General features: G+C 42.0%; 1 protein-coding gene across 8 annotated transcripts in view; it reads left to right on the top strand.

Moving 5' to 3' along the window:
• Nucleotides 1-27615, top strand: part of LOC146811923 (sulfotransferase 1C2-like) — a 393580-nt gene that overhangs the window by 98008 nt on the left and 267957 nt on the right. Inside the window, exons 2-3 of one of the 8 annotated variants that reach the window (XM_085618887.1) lie at nt 1594-1660; nt 2275-2336. The exons of 4 other annotated variants lie outside the window; for them this stretch is intronic. The gene's annotated coding sequence lies outside the window, so the exon portion shown is untranslated. 3 more of the 8 variants (XM_085618885.1, XM_085618888.1, XM_085618886.1) reach the window with 3 other exon arrangements.

The following is a 27615-nucleotide window of genomic DNA, read 5'->3' as shown; positions in this document are numbered from 1 at the left end:
CGCAACACTTAGCCCACTGCTTGTCCGTAATGGGGCGACCTAAAGCGATTTTCCATTCTTTGCAGGCCGTGCCGTCGTTCACCGGCCTCATACTAGCACATGTTTTATATAGTTTAGATATTAGATGAGCACCATTCTCGCTTTCGATAATCAATGTAAGAGGAGTGAACGATTCAGGTTCAATGGGGAAGTTAGGCAATGTGGCGCGAAGAGCCGAACGGATTCCGCCCAGCACAAAGCTGTCCCTAAAGGATACGTCTTGGAAACGAGTGTTATTCGACATCAAGAATATATGCCCCTCTGGGTATAAATCACCCAGTTTTGTAATATCGAATTTGGCTAAGGTGCGTTGTAGCAGTCACCTGTTATATATCACCTACAATTTCAGAAAAACTAGCTCTTCTTATCCGTGTTAGTCCATTAGATATTTAATTGAATCCATTGGTTCTGTCCACGTGGTAAATCTTTGGAAACACTATTCCAAAATAACAGCTCCCATACATCTTGCAGGTAACCTATAATAGGCATTATTTCTGCATACATAATAAACTCCTGGAATTACAGGATCGGTTCCCCCTTTTAGTCCCCATCCACATAAAATTAGGAAGTTGTGTTCACATTCACTGGAACCAATGAAAATGTTATTATAATCTGTCTTTAACCTATTGAGGCAGACTTTTCCCCTTTTCACAAAGTCTAGGGACATCGCAGAATGAGCCTCGCTCTTGGCATAAATTCCCTCTTTCTCAGCCCATGGAGGTACATAGGATTTCTGTTCAGCAGCCTTCTTTATTAAATCCTGTCTCCTTTCTTCTACCACATTCAAAAACTCTTTTTCTTCTTCACGGAATATACATGTTAGGCTATCTCTATGTGCCTCTGCTATATCTATTGAATTCATTGTTAAGAAAAATTCACCCATAAACTGTGCATCTTTACTACTAAGTACTGGATTCATATTCTTTGGAATAGGTAGTTCTGAAAACACTACATCTAAGTTTGAATAAAAATACTGAAGATTTCCGGTTACATAGAATAAACTTGATAAAACGCTACATGACACACCATATGTTAAAGGTATATAGTGATAGGTCACCCCTTCTGATACGGATGACTGTAATTTCATACAGGCATAACAATCACTAATCTCCATTGTATTAACGTACTGAAATAACAATTTAGTAAACACATTTAAAGACAAATCATTATCTGATTCATTATGATGATAGTTTATCTCATCTTCTACCCCTATTTCTATTTTAGCTCCCTTTATTCTATCTCATTAGTAGTTATATTATTTTTGTTACTTCTTGCCATTAACAAAGGTACTCCTACTGTTAGAAATAAACACACTAATACTACTAGTAGAATACTACATAAGCAAAATCCTAAACACTTTTTTTTATACTTCGTCTCGGTTGTTCAGTGACTTCAACTTCTGCCATTTTTAGTCTGAGAAAATGTATTTTCTCTTTTTTCTTTCTTTGTTCAAAATAATTATTTCCAATGTGGTCTTAATCTGTTGTCATCAATCTGTGCAACATGAACTTTCTCAGATTCCTCGAGTAAATCTAAATTTTCTAATTCTTCTAGAATTACCTGGGTCCACTCAGGGACCTTGTATTTTCTGTTCAGAATCCTCCATCTTGGACTTCTTCGCGTAAGTCTTACTATTGGTTGTTTTGGATCTAATTTGACTTGAAACTTCATTTACTTACTCTGGTTGCTTCTCTGACTTCCTTAAGTAATATCTTAATCTTTTCACTCCACCTGGCCAATTATCACCTTTTCTAACTCTTTTGACCTGAACTGCACTTTCACCTTCTCTGTCTTTTTCCAAAGTTCTTTTATGTTTACCTTGTCTAGGCACAATCTGCTCTTGTTCCTTTTCCCTTTCTAATTGTCTTTGTACTGTATTTTCTATATTTGGATCTTCTTCTGCATGCACCTGTTCAGGTCATATTGTATTTTGTTCTTCTTCTGCCTGAACCTGTGCTTCTAGATCTATCTGGTCCTGTTAAGGTCTTATTTAAATTTGATCTTTTTCTGCCTGAACTTGTTCTTGTTCGTCTATCTTACCCTGGTCAGGTTTCTGAATAGCTTTGTTCATTTCTACCTGCGTGTGTTCTTCTTTCCCTGTCTTTTCCTCTCTTCCCTCCTGTCTCTCTAATCTATTTGTTCTTCTTGTTTCGATTACAGCTTCAGGTATTTCAATCATCGTTATCCACCCTTCTTGACTTGTACTTGGTTGTTCATCATCTATTTGTCTTTCAGAAGCTGTCACTCCAGATTCTTCGACTTCACAATCTTCAGCTTCTGCCATTTCAACTTGTTCGGTCAGTTGCTGCTCTCGTTCTTCGGGTGGACTTGGAATCCTTCTGGTATGGCTAGCATGAATCCAATTGGGTAAACCTGCACTCCTCACTGCTGTGGTAGTGACCAGTATGACTTGACGTGGTTTATCCCACCTGGATGCTAAACACGATTTCCTCGTGTGTTTCTTCACTAACACCCAGTCTCCAGGATTCAAATCATGCGCTTGGTCTGGCTGCCTTGCAACTGCGTCTTCTCCAACCTGATGAGAGACATAAAGCACCATTTCAGCCAATCCTTTGCAATAGTCCAATACCAGATCATCAGTTATATTCTTTATTTTATTTCCAGGAATAAATGCTTGTCTCATTGCCCTTCCCATGAGTACTTCATGTGGACTCCATCCTGTTTTCTCATCAGGAATACGTCTGAGACCCATTAGTACAAGAGGCAATGCATCTGGCCATTTTAGCATTGTGAATGCACATACTTTCCCTAATCTTGACTTGATTGTGCCGTTAAGCTGTTCAACTATTCCAGAAGCCTCTAGACGATAAGCACAGTGCAGTTTTTGTTCAATGTCAAATGCATCACAGATTAATCGAATAATCTCATTATTAAAAAGAGGTCCTCTATCTGATTCCAAAGTAACTGGAAAATCTAAACGAGGTATCAACTCCCTCAACAATAATTTAGCAACTGTGAGACTGTCATTTCTTCTTGTGGGGTATGCCTCTACCCATCTCGAGAACAGATACACTATGACAAGTACATACCTCAATCCGTTGCATGGAGGCAACTCGATAAAGTCTAACTGCAGTCTGTCAAAGGGTCCTTCTGCCTTTCTAATCTTTCCCCAACTAACCACTGTCTTCCTGCCTGGGTTTTGCTGCCGACAGATAAAGCATCTTTGGAAAAGGCTCTCTGTCCTTTTAGTACAACCTGACTTTATCCAGATTTCCCTTTCCTCAGCTTCTTCCTGCAACTGTCTACCCTCATCCCATGTTTCTGGAACTGAGAAAAACATAGGTTGGCAGCTGGTTTCACCTGTTTCCACTTTTCTGTTAAGTGCCATTGTATTTCTCACACAATATTGAGCAATTGGGTCTGCGTACTTATTACCTGCCGTCACATAGTCCTTTCCTGACTGATGTGCAGCGCATTTACCAACCGCTATTTCTTTTGGCAATTGTAATGCTTCTAACAAATCCTTTACATTTTTACTATTTCTGATAGGAGATCCCGAAGAATTCAGAAATCCCCTCTGCATCCAGAGCTGGCCGAAGTCGTGCACAACCCCGAAATCATATTGACTATCCGTAAATATGGTTACTCCCCAATTCTTCCAAATTTTGCATGCCTTTTTTAAGGCTACCAATTCAGCTACTTGTGCAGACTTGACTCCCGGTAAACAGGATGCTTCAATGACTCCTGATATCTTATATACAGCATATGCCGCGCTTAGCCTTCCTTCTTCGATTCTCAGACATGACCCATCTACAAACAATTCATGATCAGATTCCTTCAATGGTATTTCTTTTATACCTGGACTAGGCTTATTACACAATTCAGTAACATCCAAACAATTATGATCAATCTCATCTTTCACTTCCTCACAACGTGGATCTGGCAATAACGTGGCAGGATTCATTAGTGTACATCTTACCACTGTCACGTTTTCTGCTCCCAAAATCACTCTTTCATACTTAGTTTATCGACTAGGAGTGAGGTGCTGTGTTCGCGTTCTTGTCAAAAGAATCTCAACTGAGTGTGGAACATATACTTTTACAGGATGTCCCATCACAATTGATTCACTTTGCTCCAGACTCCTACAGGTAGCAGCTACTACTTTTAAGCAGCCAGGTAAGGCTGAAGCCACTGGATCCAGAGTGGCAGAGAAATATGCCTCTGGACGTCAGCTCAATCCATGTCTCTGTGCTAAAACTGAAAGTGAACATTTCTCTCTCTCATAACAAAACAGCACAAATTCTTTTGAATAGTCAGGAATGCCCAAAGCAGGGGCCTCACACAGACAATTTCGCAGTTTCACAAATGCTTCCAAATAGTCATCATTCCAGTCAATTGGATCTTTTTCTCATTTCTGAGTCAGTTGTATCAATGGTTTCTCCAGCAGAGAAAAGCTATTTATCCACTACCTACAGTACCCAACCACTCCCAAAAACATTCTCATCTCCTTCTGTGTCTGGGGTAGTTGCATTTGTTTGATTATTTTTATTCTTTCCGGGGTCACTTTTCTAACTTCTCTTTCTATTTGATGCCCTAGATATCTAACGTCTTGTTCAGTAATGCAATTGTGTCAGTGACACAATCTTATTGTGTCTTTGATGCCACCAATAGGTCATCAATGTACTGAACCAGAACTGATTCCGGGGCATAATTAATGACTCTAGACACTTTTTCAGCATTTGATTGAAAATTGAGGGACTCTCTGTGTACCCTTGAGGAACTCGGCACCATGCCAAAGTATGATTTTCAAACCGAAAACCGAAGAGATTCTGACTGTCTGGGTATAAAGAAATGGAAAAGAATGCTTGGCACAAATCAATTACTGTATACCAACTTGCATTCCAGGGAATTTGATAAAGAATCACTGCTGGATTTGGCACCACTGGGCAATAAGGCACTACATTTTTGTTTATTTTTTTCTCAAATCCTGCACTATCCTGTACTTACCACTAGGCTTTTTGAGTCCCATGATAGGCGAATTACAAGGACTACTCATTATTTCTTTCAGGATTCCTTGTTTAATCATTTGTTCAATTACTGGAGCATCTCCTGCTTTTACTTCTGGACTCATTTTGTACTGTCGGGTGTTTGGATGAACTGCACCTTCTTTCACCACTATTTTCACGGGGTCTACATTCGCCATTAGCCCTACATCCTTTCCTGTAAAGTCCCACACTTCTGGATTTACTGTGGCTCTCAATTCGTCCGGCAAATCACTTTCAGTTACTAAAATGAAAACATTTCATCCTATTCTGTACCTTGTTTAGCTAACATCATCTTATAAACAACGTCCTAGTCAGGTGTTTGGAAAGCAACACCATCATGCATACAGTAGATTGTACAATTCATCTTGCACAATATGTCTCTCCCTAACAGATTTACTGGGCTTCAGTCACACACTATAAACCAATGCATGTCTTTAAAATTTCCAATATGCACATCCATTGGTTTTGTAACTGGGGTTCTAATCTGTTTATTTGACACCCCTACACCTTGGATAGTTTCTCCCGAGAGGGGTAGGTATGGGATGTCTGCTGTTCTCACAGTGGATTGGGTAGTACTAGTGTCCAGTAGAAGAGTGATGTCACTACCTTCAACTTTCCCATCAATAAATGGACTGTCTGATCTACCGGCAAGGATGCGCCAAGCACGCACTCCTCTTCCTCCCCCCTCAGGCACCGTCAATGCTTATAGTCCGATTCGTCATCATTCTGTAAAAAATATTGTGAAACCACAGGGATATTCTTACCACTTTCTCCATGAAATCCGGTGTTCACACTGTATTTTTGAATGTTCACATGGTTTAGCATAAGAGGTTGTGGCAACTGGTGGAGTAACTACCTGCTGCTGCTGCTGTTTCACAGCCACTTCATTCTGCATCTGTGGATTAAAATTTTGATTTGGCCCATTATTATTCTGGACATTTTTACACTTGTTCTTCCAATGTCCAAGCTTTCTGCTCGCATGACAAGGAAATGTCTTCCTCTCTATTCATTTGTCCTCGTCCTTTACCACCACTCGACACTTGTTCACCTTGATTCTGGTCTTTCATCTCATTATCAGTCTGAGAAATTAATTTTGCTTCCTGCTGTTCAGCCAATTTCACCTGTGCCCACATCATTTTCTCTTTAAGCTTTCTATGTTTTGCCTCAATGTTGTCGTCACAGTAATTTGCATATTTCAATATTTCACCTACTGTCTTGCTTTGCCAGCACAACATGTGCTGTTGATACATCTGAATAATCTCTGGTTTCAGACCATACACAAACCGATATACAAAATGTCTCCAATGTCCTCAAATCCACTATACTGCTTGAAGACCTGTAACAACCTTTCATAGTACGCGTGTACTGACTCTTTTGGCTCCTGAGTTGTTCCATCTATTTTTACCCAATCTGTCTCTTTAGGAGGAATTTTCCCTTTCAAAAATGTAATCACCTGATGATATTTCTTCATCACCTCTTCTGATGGTGCTCCTGTTTTGGAATCCCTTGGATATTTCTCATTCGGTGAATCAACTGTAATCTTACATTCTGTCCATAAATCAGCTGGAACCACAATATCAAATAAACCATCCAAATCCTTCAGCAAAACCTTTGAAACTTTTACAAATCTTTCCACCTGTTTTTACCATTCAACCGGTTTTTCTCTCAACCTAGGGAAGTCATTCGTAAATGAAAAAATATCCTGTCTGCTCCAAGAAACATGAACATATCCACCACCAGGAACTTCTCTCATTGGACATATTCTCTCAACCTTATCTGATTCTCTCACTGGAAATGCAGATGACACTACTTTCGCTTGTACTTCATATTTCTTTCTTGTCCACCTAATCCTCCATTTGTCAATGTCTCCCCGTTTTCGCAAAATGTTCATCAACTCTTTTATCTGTAATCTTTTACCAGAAATATTCACAATTTCTAAATCCTTTTCAGTAAACTCCACTCGATGTGGTTTTTGCAATAATTTCGATTTCCCTATATCTATTCCAATCTCTGATGCAACTTCTGTTAAGTTCTCATGGAATACCTTCACTCTCCTGGTTATGCTCTTGCATAAAAACAACTCCTCATCATTGTAAATGTTCAATCGTTCTGTGCTCACATTACCAGCTCTCATTTATTCCAAATCTACTTTCAATCTGCTGATATCTAGAATCTTTGAGTGTGTGTTTCGTTTTTCCATTCCCTGTGCCCATCTCTCTAAATCTTCAGGAGCAACCGTTGTTGAACCACCTGTTCTTATAGGGACCATAGACCCTTTTTCTTTCAAAATCTCAGGTGAAACTCTCTTTGGGGTTTCTGCTAAAGGTTCCATTATTGGGAGATCCATTAATGACCGAATCACTCTTACTGGCCTGATCATCGGACATCACAACTTCTTTTCTGGGTTTTTTCATAGGGATTGTTACAACTTGAGGTTTCGGGCAAACATTTTTATCTCCATATAACAGGATAACAGGACCAATAGTCACTGGTACTGTCAAGGCCTCGGCATTTAAATTCAATTGGCTTATTTTCTGAACTAGTTCTGCATTAGTTTAATTAAGGTTTCTCTCTCATTATCCTGTAACACCCTATTAACTGACACATCATATAAAATTTGTGGTGTTAAAGGCGTTCCTAACATCGGTGCACTTGGGGTAACCCTACTAGGTTCTTCTTGGTACAATGGAGGGTTCTTAATTTAAATATCCTCCAACAAATCATCATCTGATTCACCATGTCCTGTCGTATTCATGTTTTTAGTTTTTTTCTTTACACTTGCCTCCTGACTGTTCTTCAGCCATTAATACTGGATATAAACCCTCTGTCACTACAGCTCTTCTCCAACGCTTCATTTGATCTCCACTTGACTCATACGGATATCTAGACAAAAATCCTATAAATCTCCGACCACTTCTGAATTTTTCACGATCAAATGCCTCAATCTTGCATTTTCCAAAGCTTCATACTGAGTCATTCTAGGACTTGGTTCCAACATATTCATTCTATCTCTCAAATTTTGTAATATCTCTAGGTTAAAAGTACCATGCTCTGGAAAAGCCAAAACACCATCACCTTTTGTATACTCCACCCAATTCTCCAACCATACACATGTGTGATATCCTTTCTCCATCATCATGAATGAAGCAGGTATTTTAGGTGGCGGAATAGGAATTCCCTCTCTAGTCATTACAGGTTTGTCTTTCTTTAAGACATTTTTAATTTTCTTCATTAACGTCATTTTCTTCCGACTTCCAAACATTTCAGACTGACAATACAATCAATCAATCAAATTTAGCCTTATTCGGTTTTCAATCTTGCACACAAAAAACCCCATAAAAGCACAGATTTTACATTACCATGTCGCAATTATTACACAATAGTCATTAAAAATTCATTAAAAAAGTCAAGACAGATTTACCATTTCATATTACTAATATTATACAATGATTATAAAAGGAATTAATATAAAAAGATAGAGCAAGATATACAGGTTTAAGAATAGTTATGAATTAAGGCCTGGGAGCATGTTTTAAAAGAGGGACAAAGTTCAGAGATATTTCCTACATCTGATCGTGCGTTTCAAGAATAGAACAATGTTTCAAACAAAACATTAATTATCTAAAAACTGCAGTGCCGGACGACATTGCCTCACACCCCAAATTTTCAAGATGGGTTTAATCCACCTCTTCCTCAGCTCTAAGTCAAATTTGCAAAATAGTACTATGTGAATTGTTGATTGGGGTGAGACTCCGTCACAAGGACAATTTGGTAGAGTTTTAGACCAGTCGTTTATGGTCGGGATACTTACCAAATGATGAAATACATCGAGTTTGAGGCATGTGAGGACACATCTGTCATACCCTCTTGTTGTGTAGGTTAAATATGGTTGAATATCGAGGGTAGAGAGCATCAATTTGTTCCTTTGAATTGTAGGCCTTGATGGCTCGCTGGTGAATCTGTTTGCCTCCATGTGGGTCATGCATTGTTTTTTAAAACCTTTCTAGAGATTGAGCCCATCGAGGAAGGATTGTGATAGTATTCAGGCTGGTCTAAATCAGCCATGAATTATTTTATGTATTTCAACCATCTGATCTCTAAGGCGTGTTCTAACTTAAGACTGTCGCTTAATACGTGCCGGTTGAATGTGGTTTTTAACGAGTTCCAGATCCGGTGCCACAGTAAGACTGGTTGCACCTTTATTATGTCTGTAATATATGGTAGGCCCAACTCAGTGTGGCAAATATAGGTCGATGTACAGCGTGGAACAGCCAATAAATACCTTTAAAAATGCGTTCTCAACCCTCTGTATTTCATTTACATCACAGTATCCCCATATCCCGGCCCTGTAGATAGCTGTACTGACGCACTTAGCTCGGTAAATTTTAATCCGCTCTACTGGGGGCCTCTTTCCTAGCTTTTGTGAAAAATTTATTAGGGCTGTCGTCGCTCTCATAAAAAGAAGTTTCCTGGCTTTAATGGCCTGATACAACGATCCTTTGTTATCAATTAAAATTCCTAAGTAGGGGTACGTTATTGTGGTTTCCACTTTTTTGCTCTCTACGAAAATGTCCCTCTGCTCTCTTCCGCCCCCCCACAGTTCATTATAAAGGTTTTAGTGTTATTGATTTTTAGGTCTAAGTTTTTCATAAACTCATTATAGCTATTGAGGGCCCTCTGTAGCCCTATAGGAGTTCGGGCCATAATTACAGCATCGTCCGCGTAGAGTAGGGCAGGTATAGGGCGTTTTTGCAACTGAGGTAGGTCTCGACACCTTTCCAGCGTGGTTTTCTCCAAGCCATTGGTATATAGAGTCAAAAGGAAAGGTGCCAGGACTCAGCCCTGCCTAACCCCCCTCTCCACTTGGAACAACGTTGTACGTTCTCCATTGAGTCCATACCATACCCGAGTACTTGCATTTGTATAAAGTTCTCTTAAGAAGTGAAATAAAGGTGCCTCAACCCCCATTGCATCTAGGATGCTCCATAGTTTTTCATGGCATACGCAATCAAATGCGGCGGTGAGGTCGACAAAGGCCAGGTACATTTTTACCTTTCTTGCTTTTGTATATTTCCCCATTAGGATGGTTAAATTGAGACCTTGTTCTATTGTACCTAGACTCTCCCTAAAACCAAATTGAAGGTCTGATATTACATTATTGTCCTCGGCCCATTGTTGGAGCCGATTGAGGACTCTGCGGCCTGCCACTTTACCCACTGAATCCAGCAAGGCAATGGGGTGGTAACATGCCGGGTTCTGTCTGTGACCTTTTTTAAAAGTTGGTACTATAATGGAGTCTGACCATGTTTCTATAAGTCTGATCGTGCAGCAGGCGGTTAACACTCGCGTTAATAATGGACTCCAAAGCTCTATGTTATATTTAAAAATGTCAACAGATACTCCGTCGGGGCCCGGAGCCTTTCCCCCCCTTACTAGCTTTTAAAGCGGATTGTACTACTTGAGGGTGACAGCTAATTCAATTGGAAAGTCTAGTGGTGGAGAACTGGGGCTTATGGCACTTACAGCTGTGCAATCCTCCTTCCTTTCTTGTCCAAAGATCTTGGAGAAATATTCCACCATGTGTGCCTTCATTGATGGCGATTTCTATAGTAGGGTGAACTTCTGTTGTCAGAAAAGGGGATTTGACCACGCGCCAAAAGGCAGTACTGTCCTTGTTACCCTTGCCTTATGTAGGTCTGCCCAGGTATTTTTCTTTAATTCTTCCTTACGTGTTTTCACAGCCTGGTTATATGCCTTCCTACACTGCTTTATTTCAGTTATAGTCCTTTCTTTTTTTATGTAAAGCATATTTTAATTCTGTATAGACTTTTGTGTAATTACTATTGAACCACCCCTTGTTCTTTCTGTTCCCCTTTTTTATTTCGACTTTCAATGCATTCCTAATTGTTTCTGTTATTTGTTCATAGAACCCCAGTACTTCCTCGTGTGATGTGGATTCGTTCAAACATTTCATTATTGGTTCTAGGCTTTTCTCTACCACTGTTTTAATGATCTTCTGTGTTTCTACCTTATCCCATTTTATGGAATAACCATCAATTTTATCGATTACCAGATTTTGAGGAGCATATATCCTCTTATTATGGGGGCTACATGTTTTTGATGGGAGAGATATGGTCACGCTCAAGGGGAAATGATCACTTATGGAGTTCTAATGCGTTTTATAGCTTTATAGGCGGGGCGAACCTATTCGTAATTATTATAAAAATCAATGATCAAACTCAAACCTCTCCCATTGAAAGTCTGGGTAAATGGGATTGGTGGTGAACTTAATACATTTGCGAAACCCATGTCCAGAAAAAATAAAATATAATTTAGAGCATCCCCATAAGCACAGAGCAGAAGGTGGGGCAAATTGCAATTATCTCCGTCCTTGAGTCCGTATATTACATCATTATTATATGAACACAAAGCGGTATTAAAATCCCCCAACACACAGAAATAGAACATTCTCTATACTGCCATTCTGGATTTCATGTCAAGAGTAACTAAGCTGTTTTAAAATGTCCACCAAGTGTTCATTCTGTGCATTTTTGTAAAAATTAATCAAGACAACAGAATTTTGCTTGTCCATATTCATAATCACAAGTTGGTAGTTCGGTTATTAGATAGTAAAGGATATTTTGTTTATCCTAAACAAATTTGAGACATATATACTCAGCCCTCCCTTCGGCCTCCCATGTATAGATGGTATGGCTGGTGTATATTAGGTCTTATAGCCCTCAATGTGCATTTCATTCGGAGACCACGTCTCTTGTAAACAAAAGATGTTGAATTTCCTCACAAAATCGTGCCAGAGTTGATTAGTTATTTTGGATCGTAGCCCCGCTATGTGCCAATATAAAATCGGAATACTATTCCCATTAGCTCTTAGTATGTTTTGTGTGTCACTTGCTAAGTCAGTGGGAGAAATAAAGTCTGGGCTCCTATCCTTAAGTGTTCTTAGGCCTATCTCTGGTCTGCTGTTAGAATTGTCGGCGATACCTAATGAGTTGTCTTCTAGGGCTACACTCTGTTTCTGTGGCCTATCTTCCTCTTCTAAGAGAACACTGCTAGGGCTTGAGTCAAGAGTTTCTAGTTCATAAAGGGTTTGGGCATGCTGATTGAAAGCAGTGGCTTTGAGTGACTGATCCAGTCATACTCTCTCATCTAGGGAGGGGAATAATGCAAAGCGATTTCCCACCGGTACTTCATATGTGTACTGATTTCTTGCCTCAGTAACCCTGCGACTACCGCCTCTCTCCAGCTCAAAAGAAGGTTGGTAAAAAAACGAGGGGTAGAATATTAATACCTCCCTTATTTATGAGGTTATTCCCTGCCTTCTATAGAATGTTCTGCACTAGCTGGGGTCTTTTAAACGGTTGCACCACACAGTCACCTGGTAGGGTTTTTCGATCTTTACCAACCCACATAACCTTACGGACCATCTTGAACGCCATAAAAAGTTGTTCCATGAAACTAACCTTTGCGCTTAACTAATGGAGTGCCTTATTTCTTAGGGTTTCCCAGGATTCACTATTATCAGGCCTTAGCCTAGGGACATTTGCAAGTACTACCATGCATGGTGTGACTGCAGGCGGTAAATCTAAATAGGATGGTTCGGTGAAAGTAGTCTTTACAAATAAAGGCGCTTTAGGTTGGTAGCAAGGGATCTGGTTGGAACAGTATTGTGTAACTGATCCCTTATTCCCCCTATTTTGCATGACTTTTGGGTATTGGCCAGTTGTGTTAAGTGTGGGAGTACATGCGGGAGGTGGGCGGTCTAGTTGGTGAGGTTTGATCGTATTAAGCCTTATGGCTTCTCTATTATGATTAATCTGGCGTTGATCGCTCCGTAGGTCTAAACTCCTGCATGTTTCGGATTTACCATTACCCTGTTGTCTGTGATCATTAATTGTGTGTTTAACAGATTCCTCCCTGGCTAAAAAGTTTGTCAGGCATACCTCTATCTTGTCTACTTTTTCCTCAATCTTGGCTAGTGAGTCTCTCAGAAAAAGGTCTAACTTTTGAATCAAGGTAGTTAAATTCCTTAGATCAATGTCTCGGATATTCGTTTTTGCCTTGTTATCTCTCCCTACTATGCTTTTCAAGGTGCCTTTTTTTTTACTCCAGGTGCTTTTTTACCAGGTTTAGCAGCTTTGGCCGTGTTTGTCCCAATGGAATTGAGAGTTAGTATGTGTGTCTCTCCCCTTCGAATGCCTCAGATCTTTCAACTGTATATGTCGGATTTTTTTGCCGCTTATGTGGGGGTTGTGTGAACGAGTCATGATCACTGAGTATTATTTGATCTGTTATAATTTGGATGCAACCGTTCTGGGGTACAATGTCATGTGGACCCTCCCCGGGAGAGCTTGCCGCTCCTATGTTTGCCCCTACAATTGCATTATGTGGCCCTTCATTTGTGCCTACCGTGCCTGACACTAATGACTCTTCTACCGAGGATATCTGCTTCTCTATTGCCCCCATTGCCCCTGTCAGGTAACTCAATAACGTGTGCTTAGTATCACCCAGGGCCTTTTTTAGATGCGGAGGCTGAGCGGTTACCGCCTTTCTTTTCCTCATTCTATCTGTGTTATCTGTTTGTCAGACCCCCTGACACCAGGCGGATATTCATGTGGGGGACAGTATAAGATAGGCTGGATAGGCGATTTAAGACCCCTTTTCATCTGTAATTCTCAGACCGTAACGATGATTACTTTTACTGTATAAAACTTCTTTTGAGAAACAGTACCTAAGGGCCCTAAGGTTTGTTGATACTCTCCGTGTGGTCGTTACTATGTACGTCTGTTCAATCCACTGGGCCAAGAGAGTGGGCCCAGCCCAGCCTCTTTCGGCCTCGGACGGGCTCAGACGGGTCTGTCTTGGCCCGGTCTTTGCCCTGGGATGCGTCCTGCAAGCGTCCCGCACAGCGGGATCCCTCGTGGTGCTTTGTAGCACTCCTGCGCCTGTGACTCCTCCTTGCTGGGACCTGGGACCGGCAGGGACCAGGTGGAAAGTTCAAAGGTGAAAGTTGTTGTCAACAAGGGCTCCCGCTTCGCCGGTTCCCTCGCGGTGCTTTGTAGCGCTCCTGCGCCCGTGACACCTCCTCGCTGGGACCTGGGACCGGCAGGGACCAGGTGGAAAGTTCAAAGGTGAAAGATGTTGTCAACAAGGGCTCCCGCTTCACTGGTTCCCTCGCGGTGCTTTGCAGCACTCCTGAGCCCGTGACTCCTCCTCGCTGGGACCGGCAGGGACCAGGTGGAAAGTTCAAAGGTGAAAGTTGTTGTCAACAAGGGTGATACAGAAAAGAGTCTTCCGTATATCTTCGAACTCTATTACCTACGTCCCGTCCTATGTCAGCACGGCTCACAGCCGCAGTCAAATGAGGACTCCGCATACAGTTATTTTCCAACCAATCCTAGCGCGGCTTCTAATTATCAACCAGTCAAACTCAGGCTCGCGCCTGCGGTCTGACCAATGCCAGCCTGGCCTTTTGTGATGTCAGTATTGCTCCTCACTACTGGCCCTCCATTTACAATCTGCTTCTTTCTCACGCTCGCGGTTCCAACCAATCCCAGCGCGGCTCTTTGTGACGTCAGTATAACTCCTGCGACTGATTACAAGGTAATACGAAAACTTATTTCTTTAAATTTTCTCAAAATAAAACTTTGTTAGTAACAACATAAAACATTCGCTACTCTGTTTGTTGCATTAATCAAGATAGATTACAACTTATTCCAGAATTCCTTTCACTTTGAGTAAAACCCCTGTTTACCCTTAATTCAAGCTCAGAAGAACCTTTTACTTCTCCAGAGTCACCCTTATTGGGAAATGAGACCAAAGTTTCACCTGCGAACCTCTTTTGCTATCAGCCGCACTCTACTTTTACACGATATAGTCCCTAATTCAATGCTGCCAGCCCTCTGTAGCTTCTCAGTGTTACGACAACAGACGAGTAACCTCCTGCAGTATGGCTTATATCACCACCAGCTATTCCATTCCCGGGATGCCCAAACAACCTCTGTACCTGTGCTTCTAGACAACATAAAACAAGACACTAACTCTTTTGTTAAACATAAATCAATAATCAATAACAATATTTATCACCAAACTAGTCAATAATAATCATAACTCTGCTACTAGAAAACTGATCCAGCGGTTCACCAATAACAGATACTCTACTACCATATACTCACCTGGGCCCATAAACACACGATCGAGTAAACCTCTGGTTTGGTCAAAAGATTTATTATATATTTCTCACAATATTCAGGATTAGTTATTTCATACTCCTAACTAACCTTTTCACTGATCAAAAAGTTCTTTCCTCTGGTCGATGGACCATTAGTTGAACTAGTTGATGGTGATGATTAACATAACTCTTAACTATTCTTTATTTAAAGTGAATCACCACAGACTCAGGAAGCTTTAAATCTTATCTAAATTAAATGCATGTGAACCATTCCAAAATACAATATAGTCACCAACATTCATAGGAGAGAAAATTCAATCCATTAAACACAAACAACATTTACCTCGGACTCGAGCAATAATCAATGTTCAGCAAGGGAGAGGGCAGAGAGAAAAGAGCATCTGCAAATAACGAGAAATTATATTTACCAAGAATCGTGTGAAAGACTAACCCCCTGGACAAAAGGGCTGGTAAGGGTCCCCTTGAATAGGTCAGTAGACAAAGACTTCCGGACAGGATTCAGGACAGGACAGTTGACCTCTCTAGAATACCGACAATTGCGCCGCACCCCTCTCTGACACTCTCTTCCTTCTCGAGATTATTCCGCGATCTCCTGATCTAACCCAATTAATTAGGATAGAAAGTTTTGCTTCAGGTTCTGCATTAGGCTCTTCATCAGCATCTCACAGCATCTCACAGCATCTCTCCCAGCATCAGCATGGCTTCATCATCTGCATTCAGCAATTCTTCCTCTTCATCTGCAAGGACAACATCCACGACTCTCAGCATCTGTGTCTCTGCTCTCTTCTGACTAACTAACTAAAGCTATCTTAGTAATACCTTTTGTTCTTCATGTTCCACCCACTAAAGTTTCAATATTGTAAAAATACGAAATATGATTGGTCAGGCAAGCGGGAAGCTCCATCACACCATGCTTACATGTTATTAAAATCAGTTCAGCTATTGTTCGCAAACTCATCCCCTTAATTTTAATTCATAAATTTAGTTCTCATACCTCTTTTAGTTCATTTTGAAACAATTTAATAACATTCTGAATAAGAGTCCTCATATCGTTGAACTTTTCACCATCCGTTCCCAAGCTTCTAACACTCAATCTTGGCTCCCTTTCAAATTGCACAGTCATGGCCTTCATGGCTTCACTAAGTGGGCATGCGCGGACTTTGCATCACTCAGCTTAATCCAGTTATATGTGAGAGGCCCAAATACGCACTAGCGATAAAGTCAGAAAGACAAATATTAATTTCACAAATAAAGTGGTCGCACTGTATACCATCCACCTCTACTCTATTCCCCTTTACTTATTAATACTTTTCCCGCATTGGCGTTAGTAAAATAGCTTGTTTTCGTTTCAAGTAAGCAGATGCCATGCACGCGAGTCTTCAAGACTCCATTTTAGTATCTTCTGCTCAGGCGCCAGAATTTCCCTCCAAGCATTAATACATCATACTGCGTAGATGCAGTTGACGCATATGCACAACAGTTCCCCATTTAAAGCGGTTTTAGTCCGTCTTCATTGTTATCCGCGTTAGTACACACATATGCAAGCTTCACTAACGCGCGTGTTCATGTGGTGCGTATTAGTTATTCACGAAACATGATTAATAACTTTTTTTTTTTTATCTTTTTTTTATTTTTATTAAACAAATAACAAAAGACAGTGGCATACAAGCGTAAATTTCTTTACGCAAGGTACAGTTTAGGTCACAGAATTATAGCAGTTATGTAACATCGTTCACACTAATGTTCTGTCTCGGTTCTGGGACTGCTAAGCATTGCTAGTTCTTCCAGGGAGGGGGCCAGTGGGGGCTCACATATATTCCCACAAGTATACATTCCACTTAGTCCATAACTGTGTCCATTTTCGGGGACATCCACGGGCCACGTACACCGTTTTTTCCCTCGCCATACACAAGTTCATGTCCTGTTTCCAGGCACTGACCTTTGGTGGCGCTGCCGCTCCCCAATTCCTTGCAATGTTCCTTTTGGCGACCATCTGCCCCAGCGTCACCCAGGTCCTACCTCTAGTGTTTAGGTCCGTGGGCTCCCAAATATTTAGAAGACATCTTTTAGCCTCAGGCCGCAGCCGCACCCCCCAAATCTCCTCCATGCATTCATGTATTTTCCCCCAATAATTTTGGATCAGTGGACACTCCCAAATCGTATGTAGAAATGTCCCCTCTTGGCCACATTGTCTCCTGCACCTACCATCTGCGCTCCTCCCCATACGTAGCAATTGGCGTTCGGAAAAATAAACCCGGTGGAGAATTTTCTATTGCACCAGTCGCAGTCTTGCCGATATGGCCACTTCCCTAGGAGAGGACAAGGCCTCTTGCCATTCCTCGTCGTCTATTTCAAGTCCGTCTCTGCCCCATTTCTCCCTCAGTGCCAGCAGGGGGTCTGGAGTATGGTGTATTAATTTTTTGTACGTGAGGGAGATACTCCTTTCGAGAAGGTGCCCGTCTAAGAGCCGGTCCTCAAGTGGGGAGGACTCTGGCAGTGTCGATCCCTTTGGAATATTGGCCTGCAGGGAGTGCCTCACTTGTGCGTATCTGAAGTGCTCCGAGGGTGCCATGTCATATGTCTGCTGCAGTGACGCAAATGATATCATTCCATTCTTCCCCCAGAGATCCCCTATACGTGAGATCCCGATGAGATCCCACTTGTCGAACCCTTTCGTCCTTCCCAGCGTTCCCAGTATCTCTGAGTCCCAGAGTGGTGTTGCCAGTGTAAGCCGATACGCCCACCCAGGTTGCGGTTAACCGCATGCCAGAGATGCACTGTGTGCCTTGTCGGCCCCGTAAGAGGGTACCGCTTCTGTTTTGCATATAGCACCCCGACGAAATCACCCCCCGGGAGGAGCCACTTATCCAGACTGTACGCTGGATCACCCCCGTCGCTATACCTACACTGATTAATGGCCGAGAGGTGGGCTGCCCAGTAATACTTCCTAATGTCAGGGAGGGCAATACCTCCATCGTACCATCCCAAGGTTAACTTTCTAAAGGCTATTCGTGGTTTCCCATCCCACAGTAAGTCCCGTTGTGCGTTTTCAATGGCTGCAAAGTAGGAATCCGGAACCGGGTCAGGGTAGTTTTGTAGGGAATAGAGAAACCTGGGCAACGCCATCATTTTAAAGAGCGCAGCTCTTCCCAGTAATGATAGAGGAAGCGTCTTCCATGCGTTAGCATCACGTCGGAGTATCTGCAGGGGTGGAATAAGGTTCCGCTCATAGCGGGTCGCAGCGTCGGTGGTGACGAACACCCCCAAGTACTTGAACCCTTCCCTCACCACCTGGATAGGGCAGTCAGCTGGCAGGGCAGGGGGGTCACCGTGTATGGCATAGGTCACCGATTTGCTCCAGTTAATTTTGTAGCCTGAGTTCTTCCCAAAACTGGTGAAGATGTCCAACACCACTCTTAAGGACTTTCGGGGGGAGTCCAGATAAAGGAGGATGTCATCTGCGTAGAGGGATATCCGGTCCTCCCACCCCTCAGCCCATTTCAGTCCCCTGATCGACGCGTCGCCCCATATCCAAGCCGCCAGCGGCTCGAAGAAGAGCGCAAAAAGCAACGGCGACAGCGGAAAACATCTCTAGGCTTCCCTTCCTTAGGGATGGCCACCAGTGTCGCCATACGCTGGTCCCTGGGCAGCCGCCCTAATCTTCGACTGTCTTCGTACATATTTTTGAGATAGGGTGCAAGTTTATAAGGTTTGAGTTTGTACAGCTCTATAGGTAGACCATTTGGGCCCGACGCTTTACCGGGGCGGAGGTCGCGGATCGCCCCAGCCACTTCATCATTTGTGAGCGCCGTTTCTAACGTTTCCCTGTCCGCGTCCGTGAGGGTCAACAGCCGTATATTCGCTAGTAGGTCTGTTGAGTCTTCTTCCGTACGCTCCGACTCCTTCCTGTACACCTCCCGGAAGTGCACCGCAAACTCCCTGGCGATGTCATGTGGGTCAGTGAGAACCGTCCCCGCTCCGGTTTTAAGCTCTGGCACCACTCTGTGTGCCCTCTCTTTCTTATCTAACCAGGCTATCATTTTCCCTGCTTTATCTCCCTGATCGTAGATCCGCCCATCCCTGTACTTGGCTAGGGTCCTCACGGCGTCAGCGGCTAAGGCCTGATACTCGGCTACCTTTATCTGCAATCGATGGATGGCGTCTTGGTCTGCGCCCTCTCCCACCTCCTCCTCGAGACGGGTAAGGTCCTGTTCGATACTTACCATTTGTTTCCTGTTCTCTTTACGCGTCCCCACAATTGCTGACAGGGCTTGTCCCCTTATTACCGTTTTAAAGGCTTCCCAGAGTGAAGTGGAGGAGTCGACCGTACCTTCATTATCTGTAAAGTAATGGTCTATGACCCGCGTGAGGGTTGCCTTAATGTCTTGGTTCTTCAGGTACCAGGGATTTATCGCTGGTACATGTCCCACCCTCTTTTCCCCGAACGTGAGGTGGACCCACAATGGGGAGTGATCAGAGATGCCGCGCGCCAGGTGCCTAATTTCTTGGGTGCTCACGCCCTGGTGCAGATGCATAAGGATGTAATCTATTCTAGAGAGGGTGTTGTGCGCCCCCGACAGGAAAGTGTATTCTCGTGAGGTGGGGTGCTGCTGTCTCCATAGATCAACAAGGCCGAAAGCCTCCAGAAAGTTCGGGAGCCAGCTCTGGCTAGCGCTAATGTCTCGTAGTAGAAGTCGGTCCGTCGCCCCCGACACAACCGAGTTGAAGTCTCCTCCAGCTATAAGTACCCCCTCTGGTAGGGAAAGCATGAAAACACCCAGGTCCTTGTAGGATTGGGCTTGAAGTCCCGGGGGGGATGTAGACTGCTAACAGAATTAGTGTTTGTCCTTCCCATTGCCCCGCTACAGCTGTGAAGCGCACCAGCGGATCCGCCCATGAATGTTGGAGATGGAAAGGGAAGGTACGTTTTAATATAATGCCCACTCCCCTGGATCCAGACGTGAACCCGGCGTGTGACACCATCGTGTAACCCCATCTGTTCAATGCTTTGCAGGTGTTACCAATTAAGTGTGTCTCCTGGAGCAGTGCTACATCCGGAAGCTGCCGCTTGAGGTACTGCAACACTATACTACGCTTCACCTTGTCTCCCAGCCCGTTCACGTTCCAACTCATTAGTTTCAGACTTTTATCCCAGTGCATCCCAGACTTGATATTGGCTGTCCCTGTCCAATAAGTGTCCCCTGCGTTCATCCCGCTTCGTCACGTTTTGTATGTTGCCTGGCCACTGAACAACTTCCCCATTGATTAATAACTTTGTTAGTGAGTTAACGAGTGGATTGCATCCGAGCAAGTTTGTTTTCCACGAAACCTTGCTCCATCAAGCCCAGACCCTCGTCTGCAGCTAGAATTAAACCTAATCTGCGATCCATGTTTGGAATAAACCTATCACCCACTCCTGGAATTAGAGCATATGGTGTGTTTTGCGAATCTAATTTATAGGAATATTTTAGTGGAAAGTCCTTTGGAATGGCAGAGTCCTCCTTTGAGGCATTGACAGCTATCAGTGTGTCTCTGTCTATCCTCGTGCTAGATCGAGTAATTGCAGCAACTGCAGCAGTTCTCACTGTCATTTTGGTGGCTTCATCAGCCAGTGAGTTCCCCTCAACGTGTACACCAACACGCTGATGACTCAAGGTGTGAATAACTTGAGCCCGTGGCAGATATGCTTTCAGCTTTGCCACTTGTTCCCATAACAATTTATGCTTAATTGTGAATCTCTAAACCCATTCTGGCCCCAGTATTGAAGATATTCATCATAGGACTGCACACAGTAAAACGAATCGCACACTATCAGTGTGGGAAATGTTGCTAATTCCTGCTCCTTATTTATGGGTGCTTTTCCCTTAGGCGGCTGTGTATAGCCACTGCAGCTGCCTCCCCCTTTATGTTGCTCAGCATGATTGCAGAGACTTGGGCAAAGTTACCCATCAGTTTAATTCCCAAGTCCAGGGCCCCGTCCTCATTCTGTATTTGTTTCAATACCTCTGGAATGACTGCTATGGAAGGGGTACCGTGTATTCTGATGTATACAGCAGCAAAGATTGTTCCCCAAGTGGTACAATCTTCACTCAATGGAACCATCCCCATGGGCAAGCAAATGGTTAGCATTCTATGTTGTACCTACGGACCCGTATGGGGGAATACTGTTTCAAGCTGTACACATTTTTGTGCTATCCAGAATGGAATTTGCTCCAGTTTGGAAGGAATTATCCCTATAACTGATTTCAGTGTCTGTGGGTTAATTGTTGGTGTGATCTGATGTGGACTGGCAGGAGCATTTCTCACAGGTTGGACTGTTAATGTTGGCATGACAAACTGGACAATGTGTCTGTATAGCCTGACTATGTCTTTGGATATTGTACGTTCTTCATCCACTGATAGTGTATCTATCTCTGGATGTGGAGTGTATGTCGCTCCTTCTATGCTGAGCGAACCGAGTCTTACAACAGATGTTGTGTGTGGGAGGGCGCGTTTAAACCAGTTTCTGTGTTGCTGGTGAGTTAACGGGACTTCAATGTCTTCATATGGAATGTATTCTGGTAGTTTAACTATAATGTATGTGTGGAACTGTTTAGTCTGTGGATCTGCAGGCGGTAACTGAACCCAAGAATAGAATACCTCTGATCCGAACACCTCTTGTGCCTCAATCACGAAGGTAACACAGCCACCTGTTGCGGGTACACCATCTTCTAACAGGTTTATAGTTACTGCATGTCTGCAGTTCTCTGTGATGTTAAGAGCATTTGCAAACTCGTATTCCCCCAAGCTCGAACAACCACTCGATGATTCAGTCATTCTCAAGAAAAGAAAAGAAAATATTTTGGTGACTAAGGGCCATATGCATCAACGAAAATACCTGTCACAAAGGGGCAGATTCACAGAATCTGCCCCTTTGCGCCCGGTATTTTTGCATTTGGGATGCATCATCCCAAATGCAAAAATCGCAATTTAAGTACTCGCTAAATTTGGGATTACTTAAATTGTAATTGCATTTAAGGAATCGCAAATTGCGATTCCTTAAATGCAATGCATGAACCAAAAAATAATTGTAAGTTCACAATTATGAAACGCAAATTACCATCAAATCCAAGTCGATGGTAATTTGCGAGAACTTAAAAAAATGCACAAAAGTGCATTTTTCTAAGTTCCATGTTGCACACATACATGCCCTTGGGGCATGTGTGTGTGCAACATGTGATAATGCAATTTCAGGGGTGCATCAGGGTGTCCTTTTGGCACCCTTGAAATTGCATGCGCAATTTGCGAGTACCTATTTGGTACTCGCAAATTGCGCATGCAATTCACAATCATTCCTATGGGCCTCTAGGCCCATAAGAATGAATGGGAAGCCATTCCTTAATTGCGACTCACATTTTGCGAGTCGCAATTAAGTAATGTGTAGGAATCGCAATTTATTTTTCAATTCCTACATGCATAGGCAATTGCATTTCATATTTGCGATTCCTTAATAATTGCAATTAAGGAATTGCAATTGCCTAATTTGATGCATGTGCACCAATGGGTTTTGCGAAATGTGGGAACCTTCTTCCCTTACAAGCTTGTTAAACCTTCAGCCAATACAGAGTATATATGCTCAGCTAGGGCGTGTTTCCTTTCCCACTTCAGAGTCTCTGAAAAAGGTGTGAGTAGGTCTTCCTGAGAAAGCACGGCTGCACTGCTGAGATTTTCACTGTTAATATAAGAACCAAACCAACGTTAGAGGCGCCATGTCGTGTAGTTCCTTGGAATCCCCAGGACCTGCGCGTTTTGGATGACCTAAACTTAGGGCTTGGTGTCCCAGCCCCTTCCAGACACCCCACAGGATATGTCAGCCGTTAGGCCAGCTAGCTCTACGACTATCACCCCCCTGTATCTTACAGTGGTGTAGGTAGTTTCTGGCAATCACTGAACATGACAACCCTGATTCTTCAGGGATTGTGGAAGGCAGTACAGTACTTTTCACTCAGTCACTTTTGCCCGCTTAGTCTCAGAAAATATACAGGATGGTGATTAGGACGTTTCAATAAGTATTTATTGGTCCAGCGTCAGTCTTGTGTTAAAACATATTTGCTGCGGCTATCAGGCGACAGAAACATACAAAAGAGATTGCAAGTACCAAGATAGTAAATAGTAGATACATTCCTACTACAGTGCTAATAAGATGAACATAAGCAGTTTAGAAAAGAACAGTAGCACTTGCATATTCCTAAAATGCACGCCCTAAGTAATTTGCCTAAATGTACCAAGCCTAAATCTGTATGTATATATATATGTATATATATATATTTATATGTTCACTGAAAAAAACCATAGGTTTCAGGCTTTTTATAGTTAGAAATTAGCATTTAAAAAACCATAGAAAATCACTGAATAAACCATAAGTTTCAGGAACGTTATAGTTAGTTGGACATTTCACTCGTACAAAACCATAGAAATTTCGGCGTTATAGTTAGTTCAGCTAAATATAACTCGCGCCCCCGCAATGCACTGCTGATGACGTCACATATTACATCATTCATGACATGGTCAGTGACACCACTGATGACATTACTGATGACATCTCAAATGACATCACTGATGACATCATCCACTTGAAAATCTGATGCACCTCTGCACACCCTAATATAACCCTTGATACACCAAAAAATATACACAATTGTTTAAAAAACACAAACAAATTATAAAACCAAAAAAAGAAGAAAAAAAAGTTTCTTTCAGAACTAACTTATCGGGTTAAAAAAAGAGAAATAACTGTATGCTAATGCGTGGGTGATTGCATGAGTATATCTGTAGGTGTTGATTGATTCAAACAGTGCATGGGTAGTGCATGTAGGATTGTATGACTGCATGTGTATTGCCTATTTAACTGGATGATTAGAGTACTGCAAGGAGAGTCTATGGTGATTTTATAAGTGCTTGGGTATTGGCGGAGTGATTGGATTAGTATGTGGTAGTGGCTGGGTGACTGGAGGAGTGCACGGGGAGTGAAGTGTGATTGCTGGACTGCATGAGTAGTACCTGGGAAAATGAAGGTGTGAATAAGCAGCATGTACGTGGTTAGCGGTCTGCATGGTTAGTGCATGGAGGATTGTAGCAGTGCACGAGTTAGTGCCTGAGTCATTGCATGAGTATATGGGTAGTGACTGGATGATTACAATACTGCAAGGAGAGTGTATGGTGAATATATAGGTGCTTGGGTATTGGTGGAGTGATTGGATTAGTATATGGAACTGATTGGGTGACAGGAGGAGTGCACGGAGAGTGACAGTGTGATTGCTGGACTGCATGGATAGTGCACATGTGATTGTAGCACTGTATGTGTTAGTGTCTGGGTAATTGCATGAGTACACAGACAGTGACTGGATACTTAGAGTGCTGCAAGGAGAGTGCATGGTGAATTTATAAATGCTTGGGTTTTGGAAGAGTGATAGGATAAGGATATGAGACTGGCTGGGAAATAGGAGGAGTGCATAGGTAGTAACAGGGACATTACTCAACTGTGTAGATAGCACTCAAAGGATTGAAGAAGTGCATGAGTTAGTGCCTGGGTAATTGCATGGGTACATGGGTACTGGCTGGATGATAAGAGTACTGCAAGGAGAGTGCATGGTGCATTTATAAGTGCTTGAGTTTTGGCGGAGTGATTAGCTTAGTACATGGTACTGGCTGGGTGATTGGAGGAGTGCACGGGTAGTGACAGTGTGATTGCTGGACTGCATGGGTACTACCTGGGTAATTAGAGGAGTGAATCAGTAAAGTGTAGGAGGTTAGAACACTGCATGAATATTGCACATGTGATTGTAGCAATGCATGTGTTAGCGCCTGGGTCATTGCATGAGTACATGGGTACTGACTGGATGATTAGAGTGCTGCAAGGAGAGTGCATGGTACATTTATAAGTGCTGGGGTATTAGCAAAGTGAATCGATTAGTACATGGTAGTGGCTGAGTGACTGGAGGAGTGCATGGGGACTGAGAGGGTGATTGCTGGACTTCATGGGTACTACCTGGGGAATTGGAGGAGTGAATGAGAAATATGTAAGTGGTTAAAGGACTGCATGGGTAGTGCATAGGGGATTGCAGCAGTACATCTGTTTGTGACTGGGTCATTGCATGAGTACATGGGTACTGAGTGGATGATTAGAGTAGTGCAAGGAGAGTGCATAGTAAATGTATTAGTGTTTGGGTATTGGCAGAGGGTTTGGATTAGTACATGGTACTGGCTGCATAACTGGAGGAGTGCACAGGGACTGACAAGGTGTTTGCTGGACTGCATGGGTAGTATCAGGGGAATTTAAGGACCAAATGATAAGTGTGTCGTGGTTAGAGGACTGCATGAGTAGTACACAAGGATTGTACCAGTGCATGTGTTAGTGTCTGGATCATTCAATGAGTACATGAGTAGCGACTGTATGATTAGAGCAGTGCGTGGAAAGTGCATGGTGATTAGACAAGTGCATAGGTAGTACCAGGGAGATTACTGGACTGTATAGATAGTCCTCAAAGGATTGCAGCAGTGCATGTTTTAGTAAGTGGGTCATTGCATGAGTACATGAGGACTTACTGGATGATTAGAGTACTGCAAAGAGAGTGCCTGAGTGAATTTATGAATGCTTGGGTATTGGTAGAGGGATTATATTAGTACATGGTACTGGCTGGGTGACTCGAAGAGTGCATTGACAATGACAGGGTGATTGTTGGACTGCATGGGTAGTACCTGGGGAATTTAAGATGTGAATGAGCAGTGTCTAGGTGGTTAGAGGACTGTATGGATAGTGCAGAGGTAAATGTAGTAGTGCAAGGATAGTGTTTGGGTTACTTATTCTTACCTTTACAATAGTAGATATGAATGTCTTTGAAACAATTTTTGCAGTTGTTTTTTATAATTTAAATTTTAAAATCTTTCAAACTTTAGAATTTTGGTCTGTTAAAGAGAAGAAAAAATACAGTTATAACGTATAATATAGTTTAAACTACACAACATAACTTTACCATTATATAAGATAAGATAAGATATTCAGTTTGCCTTTTTTGCTGTTCTCAGAATCTATTGAATTTCAACATAGACAGTGATTTTAATATTGCTCATCATGTAACAGCGGGCAAAAAATTACAATCAATAAGATTGTTAAAAAGAAACAAATCTGTGTCCAAAATATTTACAACAAAGTCAACTATGTGTTCACATTTGCTAAAATAAACGTCCTCAGTAACACTGCATAAAATACAAATATCATATATATGAAATGCTTCTTTCTAAGACAATTTTCTAAATACAATTTCAAAGAACAGAAATGATAATTGAATCAACAATTCTTCATATCTTCCCTATAGTCTAAATGATGATCTTTAAAACATTTGCACTGAGAATATCTAAAATACACTTGTTAATTAATATCAATAGCTTCCCACTAGGCCGAATGATATTCCTGAAATCCTTTGTATTGAAACTATCCAAAATAATGTCATTAATTCATATTCACATCTTCCCAATTGGCCGAATGATGTTCTCAGAACTTTGGCATTAAAAATATTAGGTATGAATTTGGAAATTCATTAGGCAACCGATATTTGAAAACCAAATGGGCATCATTACAATGTGTCCATCCTTTATTGCACTTTAAATAGACAGTGTAGTGTCTGGATGTTGTAGAAGGTCCATTGTGGAAAATAATTGCTACTGCTACGAATGTTCTTCCTGATATTGATAGTTGACTTGCTACAAAAATGTTAACGTTTCTGATTTTTTTCCATCTGCTCTACAACGTTGTATCATTAAAATAATATATTGTCCAAATCTATCTATAAATAATGTTGATAACATTTCTGATTTGCAGTGACTACACTCCATATTTTGATTAGCTCATTTAACTAATTTGTTAAAAGACACTGTTTTACAATCTGGAAGTGCCAAATATATGAATCTTTCAGTGTTTATGTTAGTGGTAGAAGTAAATGTACAATTTTCACATTCATGTTCCCATCTATAACGAAGTCCAGACAGGTTTTCAATTTGTATTCCTTCATCTTCGAATACTGCAAGCATAAACATAAGAAATTCCTGAGCATCTTGCTGTACATTCTGTCTAAACTGTGACGAACCAGAACATATCCAGAAGATTCCAAATGCCAGAAACACTTTGGATTTTAGTTTTATCAGTTCTCAATTTTTCAAAAATTGAATGCAACAAGGAACAAAACCTTTTTTCACGATTCTCCATAATTTGCTGTTGGAGATTTTCTAGAAAAAATATGACATTCCCCACTACATTAGCATAGCCGTTGATATCTGAACTATTTTGTAACTGATATCCTACAATCTCTTCAACAGTGTCCTTTT

Source organism: Triturus cristatus, chromosome 7 (assembly GCF_964204655.1).
Source record: "Triturus cristatus chromosome 7, aTriCri1.1, whole genome shotgun sequence".
Taxonomy (NCBI): Eukaryota; Metazoa; Chordata; class Amphibia; order Caudata; family Salamandridae; genus Triturus; species Triturus cristatus.
This window is presented reverse-complemented; position numbering and strand designations above follow the sequence as displayed.